Here is a 22,227-nt window from a genome sequence, read left to right on the forward strand (position 1 = left end):
TGTTTTAAAAGTTCTATGCTGTCATTTCTCTCTTCTCCTATTGGCAAGGCAAGGCAGAGTGCTCGCAACTGTGTCCTGTGCAGTAGCCGTGATATCTGTAATTGCAATTATTACTTTTGCATATGATGACAGCGTGCAAAAGACGCATGGGCTCTGTGGAGAGCTCCGCTCCAGCTGGCTGCTGTGACAGCTCACTGACACTGTATTTCTGCTTAATCAGTTTCAGTCTCGCCAGAGTTACATTAATATCTGTATTTTTATATTTGAAATTCAGGGGATTTTGATAATAGATTGTTAAAGTTTGTTTGCGAGGCTGTGGCCTCTGCATGTGCAAAGCTTTTCTTACCCGCTTTTTACAAACTATGGTCGGACATTCAAACCTTCTTGTAGCCGAACACATCCACTCCTGCTTTTGATGATGTATGGTTGGGCATTTTCACCTTTTCTTACCCATTTTTCAGTAATTATGGGTGGACATTCACACCTTCTTGCAGCTGAACAACTCCTCTCCCGCTTATGATCATGTGCGGTTTGATAATCGAAAATTTTCTTTCATGTTTTAAAGCAATTATTGATGGACATTCAAATCTTCTTGTAGCCGAACACATCCACTCCTGCTTTTGATGATGTATGGTTTGGCATTCGCACCCTTTTTTTACCCATTTTTCAGGAATTTTGGGTGGACATTCAGACCTTCTTGCAGCTGAACAACTCCTCTCCCGCTTATGATAATGTGCGGTTTGATATTCGAAAATTTTCTTTCACGTTTTAAAGCAATTATTGATGGACATTGAAATCTTCTTGTAGCCGAACACATCCACTCCTGCTTTTGATGATGTATGGTTTGGCATTCGCACCCTTTTTTTACCCATTTTTCAGGAATTTTGGGTGGACATTCAGACCTTCTTGCAGCCGAAAACCTCCGCTGCCTCTTTTGATCATACATTGTCTGGCATTCGCACCTTATCTTACCCGCTTTTTACAAACTATAGTCAGACATTCACACCTTGCAGCTGAACCACCTCCGCTCCCTGTTTTGATCATGTATGGTCTGGCAATACTACCTTTTCTTACCCGTTTGTGAGTAATTAATCCCAAAATATTGAGCATAAAATAAGTCTTTATGCTGATGATGTATTACTTTTCCTTCAGAACTCACAGACGTCTCTCAGTCACACGATCACACTCATAAATAAATTCTCAGCACTTTCTGACTACTCTATCAACTGGTCTAAGACCACAGTTCTGCCCATTAACTGTAGGGTCCATAATATACCTGCGATCACTTTACAGTCAGGAAATATTAGATATTTAGGCATAAACATTTCCTCCAGGCTCTCAGAGCTAACAAAGCTAAATTATGTGCAATTATTAAAGACAGTAGAGGACGATCTCTCGTTGGAAGTCCTTACCTATATCACTTATGGGGAGAGTTACATCCATTAAAATGATGATACTACCAAAAGTTAACTATTTGTTCTCAATGATCCCCATAAAACCATCTGCTACTTGGTTTAAGTCACTAGATTCATGCATCTCCAAATTTCTGTGGAAAAACAAACCACCACGTATTAGTTTAAAAACCCTACAGAAGACCAAGGACAGTGGTGGATTAGATTTACCTCATTTTCAGCACTATTCCTTAGACAATAGGTTACAATATATATCAAAATGGTTTAAACCTTGTTGTTGTCACAGTTCCCAGAGACGTTGTAATCGTTGAGGATTCTATATTCACCCCCTCATTAGAGGCACGTAATGCAGATTGATGACACTGAATCTTCTTCTCTGTTCATTGCTGGCATCATTCCCAGCATCGTAAGTGTTCGTGGCATTGTTAGCCTCTTCTTCTGGATCTTGATATCGAGAATCCTTTTGTATTTCTGGTTTGTCAGTCCTCTGTCTTCGTTCACCGGAGTCTTTGTCTTTTTGTCCTTGAGTTTGGTGATTTTTTCTTCTTTTGATGCCTTGACACAATGTGACAGGTGATACCACGTGGGAGATCTTGTAACTTGGATTGCTGTCCCTGTGCTGCGAAATGGCTGTGCTGCTCAAATGGTCTCTCCTTCATCATGGTTACATGCTGCCATTCCGACATCTCGCCATTCCGACATGGGTCTCCAATTGTCGGAATGGCGACACTTAATTTTTTATCAAACGTCCCACCATTCCGACACTTTTTTCCTCCTATGGTCGGAATGGCGGTATGTTTTTTTTTTTTTTTTTAACATTCCGACAGTTCCTTTTAATAGCCTATTTTTTACCCAAAACATTTTGCACTAATGATATGCCGGCGCAAATACGCCCTAAAGTTTGGCGCACAAGCTTTGCACATGCAGAGGCCACATCCTCGCAAACAAACTTTAATAATCTATTATCAAAATCCCCTGAATTTCAAATATAAAAATACAGATATTAATGTAACTCTGGCGAGACTGAAACTGATTAAGCAGAAATACAGTGTCAGTGAGCTGTCACAGCAGCCAGCTGGAGCGGAGCTCTCCACAGAGCCCATGCGTCTTTTGCACGCTGTCATCATATGCAAAAGTAATAATTGCAATGACAGATATCACGGCTACTGCACAGGACACAGTTGCGAGCACTCTGCCTTGCCTTGCCAATAGGAGAAGAGAGAAATGACAGCATAGAACGTATAAAACACAACAAAATGCAGTAAAAACGTTTATTCATGTTATTCACGTGATTTATGAGTACTCACTCCAATTTTGGGAAGCGCGGATGGGTTTTGCGCATTTGGCACAAACACACAGCCGCAACGGTTGTAGCTTTATACAGCCTGTTGATATCTTAAGGACCTAACTGGTCACACCTGGGAGTAAATGTCATGTAGAGATTGTTTTTACATGACATTACAGCTGAACATATAGCTTTCATCCACAAACCAACGTGGGAGAGCCCGAAGACGCATGTGCCAGACGCACATAGGCATGCGTAAAACCAATTTTGACCACTTCATACTGTTTATTTGCTTTCTTTTAGTTAACTTTCGTTTCTTTTGGATTCTTGTGCGTGTTATGGAGCCGTTTTGGTCCATGTTTGTAAGCCTTTTTTTCCTGGATTAAATTTTCGGAAGTTGAAACAAGTGGCATTGGAGTGTGTGATTAAAAACCACCGCGGACTGCTTCTCCTCCTCCAGTTGCCGAGACTTTGTGTTTTTAATAACGCTTGTCTATAAACATGTGTTAAACATATAAGTTGCATGAACAGAAAGAAGGGACTCACCTGTTGAGTAACACACATTTCCTTATACGGAAAGCCTTGTCGGAAATGTGGGACATTTGAACGTCAGAATAGCGGGATGTCGCAATGGTGGGATGTCGGAATGGTGGGACGTTTGCATGTCGGAATGGTGGTATGTCGGAATGGTGGTATGTCGGAATGGTGGGATGTCGGAATAGCGGGATGTCGGAATGGCTGGATTTCGGAATGGGTGTTGCCACCCCCTTCATCATATACACAGTTATTTATACATCACCTTCCACCATGAAGCGTTGTCCCTTTTTGTTTCTCTCTTTGTTCTTAAAATGCTGTTATGCATGTCTAAACCAATCCATTAAATTAGATCATTTTGGCAGTAAAGCGATCTACAATGTGCTTGGTCGCAAAGCTGCTCATCTATGGTAAACAGCTCTTCAGAAAGGCATTCTTCAATTGATTTCACTAATTCTATGTAATAATTTTGTGATTTCCTACAAAACTACACTTCTTCTCCCATCTGTCTGAGTATTTAATATTGTCTGGGTCCCGTTAAAACATGTATTTTTCCCATCTAATTCCTTGTTTGCTTTAAAACAAGTATTCCCCATATTCTATCCCTTCAGTAGCCAACCAGTTTGTATGGAGTACACTGGAGCAACTTGACTGATCAGTAAAACACTGCTTTTGTTGTCACCGCAAGGCTTCCCCCGTCGGTTGTTTCACTGAGACACTACTGAGTAACTATAACTCAACACAGTTTATACACATAACATTCATATACATACTAACAAACAAACAAACAATTATTTATCGCAATTTTCTCATCTCTGTTTGAACGTACACCCAGGTAAATATTCCTATAGTCTTCTCATACCGACTATGGACCCATTCATTGTTTAACTTCACTGTTTTGCAAATCCTAATTGAATATTACACATTGACATTGAACTTTACTTGATAAGCAGGTCTTCATTGCATATATGTGAGCATCTATGTGTAAGCTGTTCTTCTTTGCATTTATCAGCAGCAAGCAATTCTTCATTGCACATGCATATGAAAATAGTAAAACAATTCCAATGCGTTAGCGAAACCTTCTATATCAGGAGTGTCCATCATGATGCTGGGAATAGAACCTCTTTCCCAGAATAGTTCAACCTTCATTACTCAACTGATCATAACTCCGCAATGAGCACATTTCAAAGTATCATTCCTCTACATATATTCAAAAATCTATGTGTAAATGTTTAATATTTCTTATATTTGTTGATGTCATTCTGTGTGCATGTGGCCTAAACCCAATCTCTGTGTGGCAATTTTAATTTAAACAAGTTGAACTCTGCCTCTGATCATTTAAAAAAGGTGTGTACCAATATCAACCTTTCTCAGGTAATTACTGATCCTACAAAACCAAAGAGATCCTTCAAGGTTGTCCCTGATTGGCTCAATCTTAACATATCAAAGGTAGAAAATCCGCAGTATCTGAACTTGGTGTTAGTTATCACTGCTCAATAGCCTGTATCAGAATTGCAAAAATGAAAACATTAGGTCCACGCTTGGTATCCAGATCCTGAAACATCTCCATGAGCAGGCTTTTTTTTAACTGATCTGTTGAATAGTTATATGACACTGTTAAAATCCCAGATGAAGATCTAGCACTTGACCATTTTTGTAAATCTTCTAATTCCATAGTTGATAAACACGCCCCTTTTAAAAAGTATAGAACTTAGAACAGGTCTATCCCTGGCTTTCGGCAGAACTGTCTTCTTTACTTTTTTTTCCCCTCTTCCTGTTCAGCATTATGTCAGAAGAATTGTAGTCTGAATACCTTTGATGCCAAACAGATTTGTTTTGCCAAGGGAAGTTTTATAAATGTAAAGCTCCCCTTGATGCCCATTTATTTATTTCTGTTTACAATATATGACATGAACTGAACTGAACCGGACCGGGGGACAAGGAAAGAAGAAGAGGAAAGAAGAGGAAACAGAACAAAAATAGAAACAAAAACCAGACAACCAGCTGCTACACCTATAAAAAACAAAACAGACAACAATCCATGGCGTATGAGGGGAATCCAGCCTTAGCGCCACCAGGAGCACCTGAAAGCAGACAAGCAGAGAAAAAACAAACACACAAACAAACAAAAACAAGCACAAGAAGCGGCAATCGCATACAACACAGCTGTGGATATAGATGACCTGAGACGACATGATAATACATCAACTGCTTAGTGACCATGCTACTGGACTAATGAATGTGTGTGTGTGTGTGTGAGAACATGCAACACCCATGGCACAGGACCTACATGATAACCGTGCTTAGTTATGAGTGTATAAGCGTACAGGGCCACAATCCACAGCCCCCCCCCCAAGCAATCAGAAGCAGGCAGAGAGGGCCACAAGACCCAGGCCACCAGCAGCCCCCACAGAGCACAGAACCCAGGCAGCCCACTGCAGGGGCAACCACGCATCCACCCAGAAGACTGCAGAGGAAGCCCCCGGAAAGAGCCCCCATAAGCATAGGGCAGAGGCACTCCGGGAACCAGGGGCAACAGCCCACCGACCCCGCCAGGCCCCAGCCGCCCAGACATGGGCCGTGCACTGGACCTGGGCCCCAGGAGCCCGAGCGCCCCCAAACCCCCCGGCAGAGGCCCCACCCAATACCCAGGAGGGCCAAGCGCCCCAGACAGCCACAAAGTGGGTCAGCGCCTGCCCCAGCGCCCCTGGCCAAGTGCCCTGGGAGTCAAGACGTGCCCACAGGTGGGTGAAGTCGCGAGCAGTGGGGAGAGGCAACGCTGATGCCCCATTGGGAGAAACACAGGCAGGCCAGGCGACAGCAAGTCCCAGATCCAGGCCCAATCATTACCACACACACTTTCACGTCCCATACATCCACACATCCACACATCCTACCTCCCTCGACTCTGCTGGGGTGTAGTGCAGCGGGCACACCAGGAGGCCAGCAACCCCCCAGCCACCACAGACCCCGAACCAGCAGAACAATTAATTAATCCTCCTGGCCCCTCCTGCCCCGAGCAGACACCAGGAAGCAGGGGTGTGCGAAGAAGACCCCTCCCCTCACCCTTCTGGCTCTTCAATATTTTCTAATAGTGAGCAATTAAAATTGAGGGCCAGCCAAACTTGTAGAACTGGGAGCGCGGCACTCTGGGCAGCCTACATACCCAAAGAGCCCCGCCCACCAGATGCCACTCAGTGTAACCACCCCCCAAGACCTAATGTGTGTGTGTGAGTGTGTTTGATAAGTAGTAATGTCTAAGGTGTAATTAAAACAGGGGCAGGGAACTGCAGAGTGCAACCAAAGGGGACCACCTACGTGGCCCCATCCACTACACCCCACCGAACACACACGCCCCCAAAACCCTTCATGTGTGAGTGTGTGCTGTGTACAGGAGCCAGAAGGGAGAGGGGTATGGGGATATATACCGGGGGAGCTACTCTCCCCCAGAGAGGGCAGCCAGGGACTGGCTGCAATAGGCATCCCCGCTACCTGGGAGCCAACAATGGGCAGGAGGGCCTGATGTCCACCAGGCTCGGGGCCTGCAGCGACCATATTCCGGGAGCTGCTGTACCCCCAGAAGGTACCCATCCCGCCCCACCCCACTCAACCCAACCCCACCCAGGAGGACCTCTACAAAAAACAAACAAACAACATAAAAAAACAAACAAACAAACCACCCGGTCACACCAGTCGCAGCAGCCCGGGCCTGAGACCCACCATCACCCAGCAACCCACCACCACCACTATGTGATAAAACTAATCAGAGGGGACCAGAGAGAATGAAATTCAGCCAATTGATGTTTTGAGGAGGCAGACATTGTTTCCATGCTAATATAATCTAAAAGAAAATTTCTAAACTGGTTAATACACCGATTGTTCTTCGCTTTCCAGTTCATGAGAATAGTTTTCTTTGCGATACATAACACTGTGACAACCATGTGTGCTGAGTTAATTTCCATTTTGATGTTGTCTAAGTCACCCAGTATGCACAGTGTGGGGCATGCAGGGATGCTACACTTTAGCCATGTTGATAGGTCCTCACAGACTTCAAGCCAGAACTTCTGGACAGGCGCAGAAAACCACAAAGCGTGTGCATAATCATCAGGTGTGTTATCTGTGCAATGTGAGCAGATGTTTGAGTGTGTTAGACCCATCCTGAACATCCTTTGTCCTGTATAGTGTGTTCTATGAAGGATTTTGTATTGTATGAGCTGTAAATTAGGATTTCGAGTCTTTATGAAGGTGTTCAAACATATTTGTGGTTAGAAGCTATGACCAGAACTGATGGATAAATCTGCCTCCCATTTTGAGGATGGAAGAGACATTGTGTCATCTATCTTAGACAATAATTTATATATTTTTGATAGTAGTTTTGGGGTACAGATGCTTAGAAATTCTGCTACCCTAGTCGGGGGTTGTAAGTCTGGTTGGTGGAGGATATATCCATCCATCCATCCATCATCTGCCGCTTATCCGGGGGTCGGGTCGCGGGGGCAGCAGCTTGAGCAGAGAAACCCAGACGTCTCTGTCCCCGGCCACTTCCTCCAGCTCTTCCGGGGGGACCCCGAGGCGTTCCCAGGCCAGCCGAGAGACATAGTCTCTCCAACGTGTCCTGGGTCTCCCCCGGGGTCTCCTCCCAGTGGGACGTGCCCGGAACACCTCCCCAGGGAGGCGCCCAGGGGGAATCCTAACCAGATGCCCGAGCCACCTCATCTGACTCCTCTCAATGGGGAGGAGCAGCGGTTCTACTCCGAGCCCCTCCCGGATGACTGAGCTTCTCACCCTATCTCTAAGGGAGAGCCCAGACACCCTGCGGAGGAAACCCATTTCGGCCGCTTGTATTCGCGATCTTGTTCTTTCGGTCACTACCCACAACTCGTGACCATAGGTGAGGATGGGAACGTAGATTGACCAGTAAGTAGAGAGCTTCGCCTTCTGGCTCAGCTCCCTCTTCACAACGACGGGTCGGTGCAGAGCCTGCAACACTGCAGGCGCCGCACCAATCCGCCCGTCAATCTCCCGCTCCATTCGTCCGTCACTCGTGAATAAGACCCCGAGATACTTGAACTCCTCCTCTTGGGGAAGGATATCATTCCCGACCCGGAGAGAGCATTCCACCCTTTTCCGGCTGAGAACCATAGTCTCGGATTTGGAGGTGCTGATTCTCATCCCAGCCGCTTCACACTCGGCTGCGAATCACTCCAGTGAGAGCTGAAGGTCACGGCCTGACGACGCTAACAGAACCACATCATCTGCAAAAAGCAGAGACCCGATTCTGAGGTCGCCAAATGGGACACCCTCAACGCCCTGGCTCCGCCTAGAAATTCTGTCCATAAAAGTTAGGAACAAAGGGGAACAAAAGCTAGGACAAAGGGGAGCCCTGACGGAGTCCAACTCTCACCGGAAACGTATCCGACTTACTGCCGGCAATGCGGACCAAACTCTGGCACCGGTCATACAGAGACCGAACGGCCCCTATCAAGGGGTCCGGCACTCCATATTCCCGGAGCACCCCCCACAGGACTCCACGAGGGACACGGTCGAACGCTTTCTCCAAGTCCACAAAACACATGTAGACTGGTTGGGCGAACTCCCATGCACCCTCCAGGATCCTGCCGAGGGTATAGAGCTGGTCCACTGTTCCACGGCCAGGACGAAAGCCACACTGCATCTCCTGAATCCGAGGCTCGATTATCCGACGGATCCTCCTCTCCAATACCCCCGAATAGACCTTACCAGGGAGGCTGAGGAGTGTGATACCCCTATAGTTGGAACACACCCTCCGGTCCCCCTTTTTAAAGAGGGGGACCACCACCCCAATCTGCCAGTCCAGAGGCACTGTCCCCGATGTCCACGCGATACTGCAGCGGCGTGTCAGCCAAGACAGCCCTACAACATCCAGAGCCTTGAGAAACTCAGGACGGACCTCATCCACCCCCGGGGCCTTGCCACCGAGGAGCTTTTTAACCACCTCGGCAACCTCAGCCCCAGAAATGGGAGGCCCCGTCTCCGAGCTCTCCGACTCTGCCTCTTCCGAGCACGTGTTGGTAGGATTGAGGAGTTCCTCGAAGTACTCCCCCCACCGACTCACAACATCCCTAGTTGAGGTCAGCAAAGCCCGTCCCCACTGTAAACAGTGTTGACTGTGAGCCGCTTCCCCCCCCCTGAGACGCCGGATGGTGGACCAGAATCTTTTCGAGGCCGTCCGGAAATCGTTCTCCATGGTCTCACCGAACTCCTCCCAGGCCCGAGTTTTTGCCTCAGCAACCGCCGAAGCCGTGGCCCGTCTGGCCCGTCGGTACCTGTCAGCTTCTTCCAGGGTCCCACTGGCCAAAAAGGCCCAATAGGACTCCTTCTTCAGCTTGACGGCTTCCCTCACCACTGGTGTCCACCAGCAGGTTCGAGGGTTGCCGCCACGACAGGCACCGACCACCTTACGGCCACAACTCCGACCAGCTGCCTCGGCAATGGAGTCACGGAACATGGCCCATTCGGACTCAATGTCCCCCACCTCAAATATGGTTGAAGCTCTGCCGGAGGTGGGAGTTAAAGCTCCTTCTGACGGGGGATTATGACAAACGCTCCCAGCAGACCCTCACAATACGTTTGGGCCTGCCATGTCTGATCGGCATCCTCCCCCACCAGCGGAGCCAACTCACCACCAGGTGATGATCAGTTGACAGCTCCGCCCCTCTCTTCACCCGAGTGTCCAGGACATACGGCCGCAAGTCCGATGATACAACCACAAAGTCGATCATCGAACTGCGGCCAAGGGTGTCCTGGTGCCAAGTGCACATATGGACACCCTTATGCCTGAACATGGTGTTCGTTATGGACAGTCTATGACTGGCACAGAAGTCCAACAACATAACACCACTCTGATTCAGATCAGGGGGGCCGTTCCTCCCAATCACACCCCTCCAGGTCTCACTGTCATTGCCCACGTGAGCATTGAAGTCCCCCAGCAGAATGAGGGAGTCTCCGGTAGGAGCATTCTCCAGTGCCTCCCCCAGAGACTCCAAAAAGGGTAGGTACTCTGAACTGCTGTTTGGCGCATAGGCACAAACAACAGTCAGGACTCGTCCCCCCACCCAAAGGCGGAGGGAGGCTACCCTCTCGTTCACTGGGGTAAACCCCAATGTACTGGCACACAGCCGGGGGGCAATAAGTATGCCCACACCTGCTCTGCGCCTCTCACCACGGGCAACTCCAGAGTGGAAGAGAGTCCAACCCCTCTCAAGAGTACTGGTTCCAGATCCCAAGCCGTGCGTCGAGATGAGTCCGACTATATCTAACGGTCTGATGAAGTTTCAACAATAAACAACAAACTTTGTATTATGAGAAAGAACCAGACTCATTCTTCAGGAATCCGAAAATAAGCTCTATTTTACGAGTTATGCACGAATTCGGATTCTCCTATAAAACGAATTCCTTAACTCAAACCAAGTTAAGACTGCTTTGTCCTTCATATTTATTCATGTCTAATCAAGTTTCAATGATAAACAACGTTGTACTTTGTAGAATGAGAAAGAACTTCTTCAGCAATAAGCATCTCTCGACAAATGACGAAATACAGATTTTGCTATAAAATTAATTGCTATCAGCCTGACTTAAAACTGTTTGTCTTCCTTATTTATCCACTTCAAATCAAGTTTCAACAATTAAAAAAATTTTGTAGTTTGAGAAAGAACAACTTAATCTTGAGCAATCAGTATAAAAAGAGGGTGGGCAAAGGTGCGAATGTCAAACCATACATGATCAAAACAGGGAGCGGAGGTGTTTGGCTGAGACAAGGTGTGAATGTCCACCCATAATTAATGAAAAGCGGGCAACAAGTAGGTTCGAATGCCCAACCATACATCATCAAAAGCAGGAGTGGATATGTTCGGCTACAAGAATGTTTGAACATCTGACCATAGTTTGTAAAAAGCGGGTAAGAAAAGGTTCGAATGCCCGAACATACACCATCAAAGGAGGGAGCGGAGGTGTTCCGCTGTAAGAAGGTGTGAATGTCCGACCATAGTTGGTAAAAAACGGGTAAGAAAAGGTTAAAATACCCGACTGTACACAATCAGTAGCGGGTGCGGAGTTGTTCGGCTACTAAAAGGTGTGAAAGTCCGACCATGGTTTGTAAAAAGCGGGTAAGAAAAGGTGCGAATGCCAAAAAATGTATGATCAAAAGAGGGAGCGGAGGTGTTCGGCTGCAAGAATGTGTGAATGTAAACCCATAATTACTGAAAAATGGGTAAGAAAAGGTGCGAATGCCCAACTATACATAATCAAAAGCAGGAGTGGATGTGTTCGGCTCCAAGAAGGGTTGAATGTCTGACCATAGTTTGTAAAAACCGGGAAGGAAAGGCTCGAAAGCCCGACTATACACCATCAAAAGCGGGAGCAGAGTGGTTCAGCTGCAAGAAGGTCTGAATGTCCATCAATAATTGCTTTAAAACATGAAAGAAATTTTTCGAATATCATCCGCACATGATCATAAGAAGGAGAGGAGGTGTTCAGCTGCAAGAAGGTGTGAATGTCCACCCATAATTCCTGAAAAATGGGTAAAAAAAAGGTGCGAATGCCCAACCATACATGATCAAAAGCAGGTGTGAATGTCAGATCATAATTTGCAAAAAACTGATGAGATAGGGTGAGAATGCCCGACTATACACCATCAAATGCGGGAGCGGAGGTGTTCGGCTCTGAGTAGGTGTGAATGTCCGACCATAATTGCTGAAAAATGTGTTAGAAAAGGAAAGAATGCCCAACCATACATCATCAAAAGCAGTAGTGGATGTGTTCGGCTACAAGAAGGTGTGAACGTCCAACCAAAGTTTGTAAAAAGCAGTTAAGAAAAGGTTTGAATATCCAACCAAACATAATCAAAAGCGGGAGCATAGCTTTTCGACTGCAAGTAGGTGTGAATATCAGATCATAATTTGCAAAAAGCTGATGAGAAAGGGTGAGAATGTCCGACTGCACACCATCAAATGCGGGAGCGGAGTTGTTCGGCTGTGAGTAGGTGTGAATCTCCGACTGTAATTTCTGAAAAATGTGTTAGAAAAGGTAAGAATGCCGGTCCATACATCATCAAAAGCGAGAGAGGTGGTGTTCGGCTGCAAGTAGGTGTGAATGTCCAGCCATAATTACTCACAAACGGGTAAGAAAAGGTAGTATTGCCAGACCATACATGATCAAAACAGGGAGCGGAGGTGGTTCAGCTGCAAGAAGGTGTGAATGTCCGACTAAAGTTCAAATGTATTAACAAAAGCGGGAGGAGAGGTCTTCGGATGAGAGTGGTTGAGAATTTCCAACCATAATCTATAAAATTCGGTGAAAAAAGGTGTGATAGAACACTAAAAGGTGGAGCGGAAGTGTTCGAGTGCAAGAAGGTGTGAATGTCCGACTATATTTGGTGAAAAGCAGGTGAAGCAAGGTCTGAATGCCCAACCTTACATTATCAAAAGCGAGATTAGAGGTGTTTGGCTGCAAGAAGACCATAGTTTGCCAAAAGCGGGTAAGCTGCGAATGACCAACTAAATATCAACAAAAGTGGGGGCGGAGGTCTTCGGATGCAACTGGGTGTGAACATCCCACCATACAAGTATGGTGGAGAGGAAGCTGTGAACAGCCGACCATAGTTTGCAAAAAGCGGGTGAGACAAGGTGCGAATGTCCAACCATACATGATCAAAACAGGGAGCGGAGGTGTTTGGCTGTGACAAGGTGTGAATGTCCACCAAAAATTAATGAAAAGCGGCCAAAAAATAGGTTTGAATGCCCAAGCATACATCATCAAAAGAAGGAGTGGATGTGTTCGGCTACAAGAAGGTTTGAATGTCCGAGCATAGTTTGTAAAAAGCGGGTAAGAAAAGGTTCGAATGCCCAAACATACACCATCAAAAGAGGGAGCGGAGGTGTTCCGCTGTAAGAAGGTGTGAATGTCCGACCATAGTTGTTAAAAGTGGGTAAGAAAAGGTTAAAATACCCGACTGTACACAATCAATAGGGGGAGCGGAGTTGTTCGGCTACAAGAAGGTGTGAAAGTCCAACCATGGTTTGTAAAAAGCTGGTAAGAAAAGGTTCGAATGCCCGAATATATACCATCAAAAGCGGAAGCGGAGGTGTTCGGCTGCAAGAAGGTGTGAACGTCCGACCAAAGTTTGTAAAAAGCAGTTAAGAAAAGGTTCGAATATCCAACCAAACATAATCAAAAGCGGGAGCAGAGCTGTTCGACTGCAAGTAGGTGTGAATGTCCAGCCATAATTACTCACAAACGGGTAAGAAAAGGTAGTATTGCCAGACCATACATGATCAAAACAGGGAGCTGAGGTGGTTCAGCACCAAGGTGTGAATGTCTGACTATAGTTTGTAAAAAGCGGGTAAGATAAGGTGCGAATGCCCGACAATGTATAATCAAAAGAGGGAGCAGAGGTTTTCGGCTACAAGAAGGTTTGAATGTCCGACCATAGTTTGTAAAAAGCGGGTAAGAAAAGGTTCAAATGCCTGACTATACACCTTCAAAAGCGGGAGCGGAGTTGTTCGGCTACAAGAAGGTGTGAAAGTCCAACCATCGTTTGTAAAAAGCTGGTAAGAAAAGGTTCGAATGCCCGAATATATACCATCAAAAGCGGATGCGGAGGTGTTCGGCTGCAAGAAGGTGTGAACGTCCGACCAAAGTTGGCAAAAAGCAGTAAAGAAAAGGTTTGAATATCCAAACATAATTAAAAGCGAGAGAGATTGTGTTCAGCTGCAAGTAGGTGTGAATATCCAGCCATAATTACTCACAAACGGGTAAGCAAATGTAGTATTGCCAGACCATACATGATCAAAACAGGGAGCGGAGGTGGTTTAGCTGCAAGAAGGGGTGAGTTTCCAACTAAAGTTCAAATATATTAACAAAAGCGGGAGGAGAGGTCTTCGGATGAGAGTGGTTGAGAATTTCCAACCATAATCTATAAAATTCGGTGAAAAAAGGTGTGATAGAACACTAAAAGGTGGAGCGGAAGTGTTCGAGTGCAAGAAGGTGTGAATGTCCGACTATATTTGGTGAAAAGCAGGTGAAGCAAGGTCTGAATGCCCAACCTTACATTATCAAAAGCGAGATTAGAGGTGTTTGGCTGCAAGAAGGCCATAGTTTGCCAAAAGCGGGTAAGCTGCGAATGACCAACTAAATATCAACAAAAGTGGGGGCGGAGGTCTTCGGATGCAACTGGGTGTGAACATCCCACCATACAAGTATGGTGGAGAGGAAGCTGTGAACAGCCGACCATAGTTTGCAAAAAGCGGGTGAGACAAGGTGCGAATGTCCAACCATACATGATCAAAACAGGGAGCGGAGGTGTTTGGCTGTGACAAGGTGTGAATGTCCACCAAAAATTAATGAAAAGCGGGCAAAAAATAGGTTTGAATGCCAAAGCATACATCATCAAAAGAAGGAGTGGATGTGTTCGGCTACAAGAAGGTTTGAATGTCCGAGCATAGTTTGTAAAAAGCGGGTAAGAAAAGGTTCGAATGCCCAAACATACACCATCAAAAGAGGGAGCGGAGGTGTTCCGCTGTAAGAAGGTGTGAATGTCCGACCATAGTTGTTAAAAGTGGGTAAGAAAAGGTTAAAATACCCGATTGTACACAATCAATAGGGGGAGCGGAGTTGTTCGGCTACAAGAAGGTGTGAAAGTCCAACCATGGTTTGTAAAAAGCTGGTAAGAAAAGGTTCGAATGCCCGAATATATACCATCAAAAGCGGAAGCGGAGGTGTTCGGCTGCAAGAAGGTGTGAACGTCCGACCAAAGTTTGTAAAAAGCAGTTAAGAAAAGGTTCGAATATCCAACCAAACATAATCAAAAGCGGGAGCAGAGCTGTTCGACTGCAAGTAGGTGTGAATGTCCAGCCATAATTACTCACAAACGGGTAAGAAAAGGTAGTATTGCCAGACCATACATGATCAAAACAGGGAGCTGAGGTGGTTCAGCACCAAGGTGTGAATGTCTGACTATAGTTTGTAAAAAGCGGGTAAGATAAGGTGCGAATGCCCGACAATGTATAATCAAAAGAGGGAGCAGAGGTTTTCGGCTACAAGAAGGTTTGAATGTCCGACCATAGTTTGTAAAAAGCGGGTAAGAAAAGGTTCAAATGCCTGACTATACACCTTCAAAAGCGGGAGCGGAGTTGTTCGGCTACAAGAAGGTGTGAAAGTCCAACCATCGTTTGTAAGCTGGTAAGAAAAGGTTCGAATGCCCGAATATATACCATCAAAAGCGGATGCGGAGGTGTTCGGCTGCAAGAAGGTGTGAACGTCCGACCAAAGTTGGCAAAAAGCAGTAAAGAAAAGGTTTGAATATCCAAACATAATTAAAAGCGAGAGAGATTGTGTTCAGCTGCAAGTAGGTGTGAATATCCAGCCATAATTACTCACAAACGGGTAAGAAAATGTAGTATTGCCAGACCATACATGATCAAAACAGGGAGCGGAGGTGGTTTAGCTGCAAGAAGGGGTGAGTGTCCAACTAAAGTTCAAATATATTAACAAAAGCGGGAGGAGAGGTCTTCGGATGAGAGTGGTTGAGAATTTCCAACCATAATCTATAAAATTCGGTGAAAAAAGGTGTGATAGAACACTAAAAGGTGGAGCGGAAGTGTTAGAGTGCAAGAAGGTGTGAATGTCCGACTATATTTGGTGAAAAGCAGGTGAAGCAAGGTCTGAATGCCCAACCTTACATTATCAAAAGCGAGATTAGAGGTGTTTGGCTGCAAGAAGGCCATAGTTTGCCAAAAGCGGGTAAGCTGCGAATGACCAACTAAATATCAACAAAAGTGGGGGCGGAGGTCTTCGGATGCAACTGGGTGTGAACATCCCACCATACAAGTATGGTGGAGACGAAGCTGTGAACAGCCGACCATAGTTTGCAAAAAGCGGGTGAGACAAGGTGCGAATGTCCAACCATACATGATCAAAACAGGGAGCGGAGGTGTTTGGCTGTGACAAGGTGTGAATGTCCACCAAAAATTAATGAAAAGCGGGCAAAAAATAGGTTTGAATGCCCAAGCATACATCATCAAAAGAAGGAGTGGATGTGTTCGGCTACAAGAAGGTTTGAATGTCCGAGCATAGTTTGTAAAAAGCGGGTAAGAAAAGGTTCGAATGCCCAAACATACACCATCAAAAGAGGGAGCGGAGGTGTTCCGCTGTAAGAAGGTGTGAATGTCCGACCATAGTTGTTAAAAGTGGGTAAGAAAAGGTTAAAATACCCGACTGTACACAATCAATAGGGGGAGCGGAGTTGTTTGGCTACAAGAAGGTGTGAAAGTCCAACCATGGTTTGTAAAAAGCTGGTAAGAAAAGGTTCGAATGCCCGAATATATACCATCAAAAGCGGAAGCGGAGGTGTTCGGCTGCAAGAAGGTGTGAACGTCCGACCAAAGTTTGTAAAAAGCAGTTAAGAAAAGGTTCGAATATCCAACCAAACATAATCAAAAGCGGGAGCAGAGCTGTTCGACTGCAAGTAGGTGTGAATGTCCAGCCATAATTACTCACAAACGGGTAAGAAAAGGTAGTATTGCCAGACCATACATGATCAAAACAGGGAGCTGAGGTGGTTCAGCACCAAGGTGTGAATGTCTGACTATAGTTTGTAAAAAGCGGGTAAGATAAGGTGCGAATGCCCGACAATGTATAATCAAAAGAGGGAGCAGAGGTTTTCGGCTACAAGAAGGTTTGAATGTCCGACCATAGTTTGTAAAAAGCGGGTAAGAAAAGGTTCAAATGCCTGACTATACACCTTAAGAAGCGGGAGCGGAGTTGTTCGGCTACAAGAAGGTGTGAAAGTCCAACCATCGTTTGTAAAAAGCTGGTAAGAAAAGGTTCGAATGCCCGAATATATACCATCAAAAGCGGATGCGGAGGTGTTCGGCTGCAAGAAGGTGTGAACGTCCGACCAAAGTTGGCAAAAAGCAGTAAAGAAAAGGTTTGAATATCCAAACATAATTAAAAGCGAGAGAGATTGTGTTCAGCTGCAAGTAGGTGTGAATATCCAGCCATAATTACTCACAAACGGGTAAGAAAATGTAGTATTGCCAGACCATACATGATCAAAACAGGGAGCGGAGGTGGTTTAGCTGCAAGAAGGGGTGAGTGTCCAACTAAAGTTCAAATATATTAACAAAAGCGGGAGGAGAGGTCTTCGGATTAGAGTGGTTGAAATTTCCAACCATAATCTATAAAATGCGGTGAAAAAAAAAGGTGTGAAGGAATGAATTTTATAGCAAAATCCGAAATCATGCATAACTCCGCAAAAGGAACGTATTGCTCAACCAAAGGGATGCTTCTTTCTCATTCAGGGTAATATGAGGAACTTTATGCTTGATACATTTTAGACATGGATAACTATGAACTAGCAATTTTAACTTGGTTTGAGCAAAGCAATTCATTTGATAGGAAAATCCGAAATCGTTCAGGACTCATGAAAGTAAGCTTATTCTCGGATTCCTGATCCTCCAGTGTTGCTCTTTCCTATACTGCAAAATACAGCCTTGATCTTTGTTGAAATCGATATAGACATTGATAAATATGAAGGACAAAGCAGTTTCCACTTTGTTTGAGTGAAGGAATTCATTTTATACATAAAATCCCAAATCATGCAGAACGTATGAAAATAAACTTATTCTCGGATTACTGATCCTTCAGTGTTGCTCTTTCTTCTACTGCAAAATCCAGTGTTGTTCTTTGTTGAAGTCAATCTAGACATTGATAAACATGAAGGACAAAGCAGTTTTAACATAGTTTGAGTGAAGGCATTCATTTATAGTAAAATCAATAATCGTGCAGAACTCATGAAAATAAGCTTATTCTCGGATTCCTAAAACTTTTGATTTGCTCTTTCTTTACTGCAAAGTACAATGTTGTTCTTTGTTGAAGTCGATCTAGACATTGATAAATTTGAAGGACAAAGCAGTTTTCACTTGGTTTGAGTGAAGGATTTGCAGCTGAAAACCTCCCGCTCCCGCTTTTGATTGTGTATAGTCGGGCTTTCGAGCCTTTTCTTACCCGGTTTTTAGAAATTATGGTTGGACATTCAGACCTTGCAGCCGAAGACCTCCACTCCCTCTTTTGATCATACATTGTCGGGCATTCGCACCTTGTCTTACCCGCTTTTTACAAACTATAGTCAGACATTCACACCTTGCAGCTGAACCACCTCAGCTCCCTGTTTTGATCATGTATGGTCTGGCAATACTACCTTTTCTTACCCGTTTGTGAGTAATTATGGCTGGACATTCACACCTACTTGCAGTCGAACAGCTCTGCTCCCACTTTTGATGGTATATATTCGGGCATTCGAACCTTTTCTTAACTGCTTTTTGCAAACTTTGGTCGGACGTTCACACCTTGCAGCCGAACACCTCCGCTTCCGCTTTTGATGGTATATATTCGGGCATTCGAACCTTTTCTTAGCAGCTTTTTACAAACCATGGTTGAACTTTCACACCTTCTTGTAGCCGAACACCTCCGCTCCCGCTTTTGATGGTGTATAGTCAGGCATTTGAACCTTTTCTTACCCGCTTTTTACAAACTATGGTCGGACATTCAAACCTTCTTGTAGCCGAAAACCTCCGCTCCCTCTTTTGATCATACATTGTCGGGCATTCGCACCTTTTCTTACCCGTTTTTTACAAACCATGGTCGGACTGTCACACATTCTTGTAGCCAAACACCTCCTCTCCCGCTATTGATTGTGTACAGTCGGGTATTTTAACCTTTTCTTACCCGTGTTTTACCAACTATGGTCGGACATTCACACCTTCTTACAGCGGAACACCTCCGCTCCCTCTTTTGATGGTGTATGTTTGGGCATTCGAACCTTTTCTTACCCGCTTTTTACAAACTATGCTCGGACATTCAAACCTTCTTGTAGCCGAACACCTCCTCTCCTGCTTTTGATGATGTATGGTTGGGCATTCAAACCTACTTGTTGCCCGCTTTTCATTAATTTTGGGTGGACATTCACACCTTGTCACAGCCAAACACCTCCGCTCCCTGTTTTGATCATGTATGGTTGGACATTCGCACCTTTTCTCACCCGCTTTTTGCCAACTATGGTCGGCTGTTCACAGCTTCCTCTCCACCATACTTGTATGGGGGGATATTCACACCCACTTGCATCCGAAGACCTTTTGTTGATATTTAGTCGGTCATTCGCAGCTTACCCGCTTTTGGCAAACTATGGCCTTCATGCAGCCAAACACCTCTGATCTCGCTTTTGATGATGTAAGGTTGGGCATTCAGACCTTGCTTCACCTGCTTTTCACCAAATATAGTCGGACATTCACACCTTCTTGCAGCCGAACACTTCCGCTCCACCTTTTAGTGTTCTATCACACCTTTTTTTTCACCACATTTTATAGATTATGGTTGGAAATTCTCAACCACTCTCTTCCGAAGACCTCCTCCCGCTTTTGTTAATATATTTGAACTTTAGTCGGACATTCACACCTTCTTGCAGCTGAACCACCTCCGCTCCCTGTTTTGATCATGTATGGTCTGGCAATACTACCTTTTCTTACCCGTTTGTTAGTAATTATGGCTGGACATTCACACCTACTTGCAGCCGAACACCACCTCTCCCGCTTTTGATGATGTATGGACCGGCATTCTTACCTTTTCTAACACATTTTTCAGCAATTATGGTCGGAGATTCACACTTACTCACAGCCGAACAACTCCGCTCCCGCATTTGATGGTGTATAGTCGGGCATTCTCACCCTTTCTCATCAGCTTTTTGCAAATTATGATCTGACATTCACACCTGCTTTTGATAATGTATGGTTGGGCATTCGCACCTTTTCTTACCCATTTTTCAGTAATTATGGGTGGACATTCACACCTTCTTGCAGCTGAACACCTCCTCTCCCGCTATTGATTGTGTACAGTCGGGTATTTTAACCTTTTCTTACCCGCTTTTTACAAACTATGGTTGGACATTCAAACCTTCTTGTAGCCGAAAACCTCCGCTCCCTCTTTTGATTATACATTGTTGTGCATTCGCACCTTATTTACAAACTATAGTCAGACATTCACACCTTGCAGCTGAGCCACCTCAGCTCCCTGTTTTGATAGTGTATATTCGGGCATTCGAACCTATTCTTACCCCCTTTTTACAAACTATGCTCGGAGATTCACACCTACTCACAGCCGAACATTCATCATTCCCAGCATCGTAAGTGCTCTCCTTCATCATGGTTACATGCTGCCATTCCGACATCTCGCCATTCCGACAAGGGTCTCCAATTGTTGGAATGGCGACACTTAATTTTTTATCAAACGTCCCACCATTCCGACACTTTTTTCCTCCTATGGTCGGAATGGCGGTATGTTTTTTGTTTTTTTTAACATACCGCTATTCCGACAGTTCCTTTTAATAGCCTATTTTTTACCCAAAACATTTTGCACTAATGATATGCCGGCGCAAATACGCCCTAAAGTTTGGCGCACAAGCTTTGCACATGCAGAGGCCACAGCCTCGCAAACAAACTTTAATAATCTATTATCAAAATCCCCTGAATTTCAAATATAAAAATACAGATATTAATGTAACTCTGGCGAGACTGAAACTGATTAAGCAGAAATACAGTGTCAGTGAGCTGTCACAGCAGCCAGCTGGAGCGGAGCTCTCCACAGAGCCCATGCATCTTTTGCACGCTGTCATCATATGCTAAAGTAATAATTGCAATTACAGATATCACGGCTACTGCACAGGACACAGTTGCGAGCACTCTGCCTTGCCTTGCCAATAGGAGAAGAGAGAAATGACAGCATAGAACGTATAAAACACAACAAAATGCAGTAAAAACGTTTATTCATGTTATTCACGTGATTTATGAGTACTCACTCCAATTTTGGGAAGCGCGGATGGGTTTTGCGCATTTGGCACAAACACACAGCCGCAACGGTTGTAGCTTTATACAGCCTGTTGATATCTTAAGGACCTAACTGGTCACACCTGGGAGTAAATGTCATGTAGAGATTGTTTTTACATGACATTACAGCTGAACATATAGCTTTCATCCACAAACCAATGTGGGAGAGCCCGAAGACGCATGTGCCAGACGCACATAGGCATGCGTAAAACCAATTTTGACCACTTCATACTGTTTATTTGCTTTCTTTTAGTTAACTTTCGTTTCTTTTGGATTCTTGTGCGTGTTATGGAGCCGTTTTGGTCCATGTTTGTAAGCCTTTTTTTCCTGGATTAAATTTTCGGAAGTTGAAACAAGTGGCATTGGAGTGTGTGATTGAAAACCACCGCGGACTGCTTCTCCTCCTCCAGTTGCTGAGACTTTGTGTTTTTAATAACGCTTGTCTATAAACATGTGTTAAACATATAAATTGCATGAACAGAAAGAAGGGACTCACCTGTTGAGTAACACACATTTCCTTATACGGAAAGCCTTGTCGGAATGGTGGGACATTTGAACGTCAGAATAGCGGGATGTCGCAATGGTGGGATGTCGGAATGGTGGGACGTTTGCATGTCGGAATGGTGGTATGTCGGAATGGTGGGATGTCGGAATGGTGGGATGTCGGAATAGCGGGATGTCGGAATGGCGGGATTTCGGAATGGGTGTTGCCACCCCCTTCATCATATACACAGTTATTTATACATCACCTTCCACCATGAAGCGTTGTCCCTTTTTGTTTCTCTCTTTGTTCTTAAAATGCTGTTATGCATGTCTAAACCAATCCATTAAATTAGATCATTTTGGCAGTAAAGCGATCTACAATGTGCTTGGTCGCAAAGCTGCTCATCTGTGGTAAACAGCTCTTCAGAAAGGCATTCTTCAATTGATTTCACTAATTCTATGTAATAATTTTGTGATTTCCTACAAAACTACACTTCTTCTCCCATCTGTCTGAGTATTTAATATTGTCTGGGTCCCGTTAAAACATGTATTTTTCCCATCTAATTCCTTGTTTGCTTTAAAACAAGTATTCCCCATTTTC

This window comes from Leuresthes tenuis, unplaced genomic scaffold, assembly GCF_036924035.1.
Source record: "Leuresthes tenuis unplaced genomic scaffold, fLeuTen1.0.hap1 SCAF_8, whole genome shotgun sequence".
Classification (NCBI taxonomy): Eukaryota; Metazoa; Chordata; class Actinopteri; order Atheriniformes; family Atherinopsidae; genus Leuresthes; species Leuresthes tenuis.